Here is a 4594-nt window from a genome sequence, read left to right as displayed (position 1 = left end):
GTGGCAAAGGGAGAGGGAGAAGCAGACTCCCCGTTGAGCAGGGAGCCCAGTGCGGGCTCGATCCTGGGACCCCAGGATCAGGATCTGAGCCAAGGGCAGATGCTTAACCAATTGAGCCACCCAGGTGCTCCAGTGTTTTACTGTTTTTGATGCTAATGTAATTGGAAATATTTTTTTAATTTCTTTTTCCAATTGTTCATTGTTAGTGTGTAGAAATGTACTTGGTTTTTAAGTGTTGATTTTATAGTTTCCAACTTTACTGAATTTGTTTATTAATTCTAACAGTTTTTTTGTGGACTCTTTAGGGTTGTTTTTTTTTTTTAAGATTTATTTTATTTTAGAGAGAGAGAGAGAGCAGGCAGAGGGGTAGAGGGAGAGGGAGAGAATCCCAAGCAAACTCCCTGCTGAGGGCAGAGCCTGACATAGGGCTCGATCCCACAAGCCTGACATGGGGCTGGATGCCACGAACCTGAGATCACAACCTGAGCTGAAATCAAGAGTCAGATGTTTAACCAACTGAGTCACCCAGGACCCCCTCTTTAGGGTTTTCTACATATAAGATCATGTCATCTGTGAACAGAGATAATTTTACTTCTTCCTTTCCAATTGGGTGGCTTTTATTTCTTTTTCTTGCCTGATTGTTCTGGCTAGTACTTCCAATACTATGTTGAGTAGAAGCAGCCACAGTGGGCATCCTTGCCTTGCTCCTAATTTGAGAGGAAAAGCTTCCAGTATGAACTCTTTTTAAGATTTTATTTTTTAAGATTTTTATTTTTTTAAGTGGGCTCCATGCTAAGCTCAGACTCACAACCCCCAGATCAAGTCCCAAGCTGAGATCAAGAGTCAGACACCTAACCAACTGAGCCACCCAAGTGCCCCTTAAGATTTTATTTTAAGGGGCATCTGGGTGGCTCAGTCAGTTAAGCATCTGCCTTCAGCTCAGGTCATGATCCTGGGGTCCTGGGATTGAGTCTTTCATTGGGCTCCCTGCTCAGCAGGGAGTCTGCATCTCTCTCTGCCTCTTCCCTCTGCTCTTGCTCTCTCTCTCTCAAATAAATAAATAAAACCTTAAAAAAAAAGAAAAGAAAAGAAACAAAGCCAACCAAGAGACTCATCTGTCCCTACCTACCTCTCAACATGGAGTGGGCTGGGATACCTTCTACTCCAGGCCCAACGGGCCTTCTTTGTGCTCTTGATTAAAGGCTTCATGGTTCTCCCCATTTCAAGGCTTTTGCTGTGGCTGGGCTCTATTCCTGGTAGGCTCCTCCCACTGCACTGCCTAATTATTCTTCCCTCACCCTTCCCTTCCTCCTTCCCTTCCCTTTCCTTCGTCCCTTCCCTCCACTGTCCCTTTCCCTTCCCCCTTCCCTTTCTTCTCAGTCATCTCTATGCCCAACATGGGGCTTGAATTCATGACCCCAAGGTCAGGAGTCCAAGGTGGAGATTTATGCTCTACCAAATGAACCATCCAGGTGCCCCTTACTTTTCTTTCAGATCTCAGTTGACCTTGACAGCCCCGCCCCCACACTCCTACTAAATCAATGCTTTCAGGTGACCAGTTGTCCTGGTTCTTCCAGGGAATGAAGGGTTCTTGGGACTCAGAACTTACTATCTGCAAACCAGGAAAGTCCCTGGCAAAGCAGGATGATTTAGTCATCCTATTAGGGTCTAACACATAGTCTTGTGCACAGTGGATGCTGAGGGAGTTATTTGTTGAGTGGAAGATATGAATGGCAGCTGTTGGCCACACTCAGGAGGGGGCAGCCGCTACTGAGCTCTGATCACACATTTCCAGGCATCTGGGGCAGCCCGATATTAACAGTAATTACTATTCACCCGAAGCACTTACTCTGTGCCTTGTCTGGTGTTGAATCCCCTGTTCGCCGTCCCATTTAATTCTCAATCACCTAAGCTACGGCGAGCACTCTCTTTTTATCAAGGTGAAATTCCCGTAACATAAAATTAAACATTTTAAAGTGAACAATTCAGTGGCATTTAGTACATTCCCAATGTTGTGACACCAGTGCCTCGAGTTCCAAAACATGTTTATGACCTCAGAGGCCAGCCTTTATTTATTTATTTAATATTTTATTTATTTATTTGACAGAGAGAGATCACAAGTAGATGGAGAGGCAGGCAGAGAGAGAGAGAGACAGAGGCAGGCTCCCTGCCGAGCAGAGAACCTGATGCGGGACTTGATCCCAGGACCCTGAGATCATGACCTGAGCCGAAGGCAGCAGCTTAACCCACTGAGCCACCCCAGCGCCCCAGAGGCCAGCCTTTAATCATTAAGCAGTTACTCCCCATTCTCTGTCCCCCCCACCCCCCCGATCCATTTCCTGTCTCTGTGGATTATAAATGGAATCTTACAATATGTGGCCTTTATCCTTCTCCTTCGACACATGAGAAAATTAAGGCTCAAGGAGGTTGGGGATCCCGTTCCATGTCCTTCAGCTAGGAAGGGGAAGAGCTGTGTTGGAACCCCCACATCTGACCATTCAGCTATACTCATACTTAGACTTCAGCCAGTTTTTCCACTTTACCCTCTTTTTTTTCCTTTTTTTAAAAAATTTACTTGACAGAGAGAGAGAGATTACAAGCAGGCACAGAGGCACGCAGAGAGAGAGGGAGAAGCAGGCTCCCCGCAGAGCAGAGAGCCCGATTCAGGTCTAGATCCCAGGACCCTGAGACCACGACCCGAGCTGAAGGCAGAGGCTTAACCCACTGAGCCACCCAGGTGCCCTCCACTTTACCCTCTTAAGATTCTCTTAAAGGCGACAGGAGCAAAGGGTCCAATGCTAAGTTTTTGTTTGTTTCTTTGTTTGTTTTAAATATTGGACTATAGCAACAGATAACTAACATTTATTCATATTTCTTATTTCTTTAAATATTTTATTTATTTGTCAGAGAGAGAGATTGCACAGGCGGGGGGGGAGCATCAGGGAGAGGGAGAAGCAGGCTTCCCGCTGAGCAAGGAACCAGATTTGGGACTCTATCCTAGGACCCTGGGATCATGACCTGGGCCAAAGGCCAAAGCTTAACCAACTGAGCCACCCAGGCACCCCAGGAAAGAGAACTTTTTTTTTTAATATTTTATTTATTTATTTGACAGAGATTACAAAGTAGACAGAGAGGTAGGCAGAAGGGGTGGGGGTGGAAGCAGGCTCCCTGCCAAGCAGAGAGCCCGATGTAGGGCTCGATCCCAGGACTCTGGGATCATGACCTGAGCCAAAATCAAGAGTATGCTTAACTGACTGAGCCACCCAGGCACCCCTGTTTGTTTTTTAAACAATCTTTACACCCAACGTGGGGCTTGAACCCACACCCTGAGATTCAGAGTTGCAAGCTCCTTTTTTTCTTTTTTAAAAGATTTTATTTATTTGACAGAGAGAGATCACAAGTAGGCAGAGAGACAGGCAGAGAGAGGGAGAGGAGGAAGCAGGCTCCCTGCTGAGCAGAGAGCCTGATGCGAGGCTTGATCCCAGGACCCTGAGATCATGACCTGAGCCGAAGGCAGAGGCTTAACCTACTGAGCCACTCAGACGCACCCCCCCCCCTTTTTTAAAAAGATTTTATTTATTTGACAGAGAGACAGTGAGAGAGGAACACAAGCAGGGGCAGAGGGAGAGGGAGAAGCAGGCTTCCCACTGAGCAGGGAGCCTCCTCATTCAGGGCTCCATCCCAGAACCCTGGATCATGACCTGAGCCGAGCCACCCAGGTGCCCCCAAATATATTTTTATTTCTACCCAATGTGGGGCTTGAACCTACAACCCCGAGATTAAGAGTTGCATGTTCTGCCTACTGAGCCAGCCAGGTGGCCCTCATTAGGGTTGCTGCATGTACGAGCGCCTCACTCCTTTTTCTGGCTGAGTATATGGCCAGAGCACAGTTTTACCTACCCATTCATTTGTTGTTGGAAACTTGGATGGTATCCACCTTTTGGCCATGGTGGGTAATGCTGTTATGAACACTGGTGTGTAAGTATGAGAGTCCCTGCTTTCAATTCCTTGGGGTGTATATACCTAGGAGTGGAGTTGTTGGATCATATGGTAATTCAGTATTTAGCTTTTTGAGGAACCACCAGACTGTTTCTCAGCGTAGATGCACCGTTTTCCATTCCACAAGCAATGCATGGGGTTTCCAATTTCTCCACATCCTCACCAACACTTATCTCCCGTCCCCTCCCCTTTTAAAAAAATAATGGCCAGGGGCGCCTGAGTGGCTCAGTGTGTTAGAGCCTCTGCCTTCGGCTCAGGTCATGATCTCAGGGTCCTCGATCAAGCCCCGAATCGGGTTCTCTGCTCACCGGGGAGCCTGCTTCCTCCTCTCTCTCTCTGCCTGCCTCTCTGCCTGCTTGTGATCTGTCTGTCAAATAAATAAATAAATAATAATAATGGCCATCTTAATAGGCATGAAGTTCTATGTCATCAACAACAGTAAGCTTTGAGGCTGCTCAAGAAGTTGTCAATGGAAGCTGGTCAAATGGAAAGTGTAGACTTTCAGGGGAAGAACAGAAGGTAGGAGAAAACAGGCTGTCACCGGGGTACTTGGACCTGAACGTACACAGAGTTGGAAGAGACTCACAAAGCCAGC

Source organism: Mustela nivalis, assembly GCF_964662115.1.
Source record: "Mustela nivalis genome assembly, chromosome: 14".
Classification (NCBI taxonomy): domain Eukaryota; kingdom Metazoa; phylum Chordata; class Mammalia; order Carnivora; family Mustelidae; genus Mustela; species Mustela nivalis.
The sequence above is the reverse complement of the archived record's forward strand: the minus strand, read 5'-3'. Positions refer to the sequence as shown.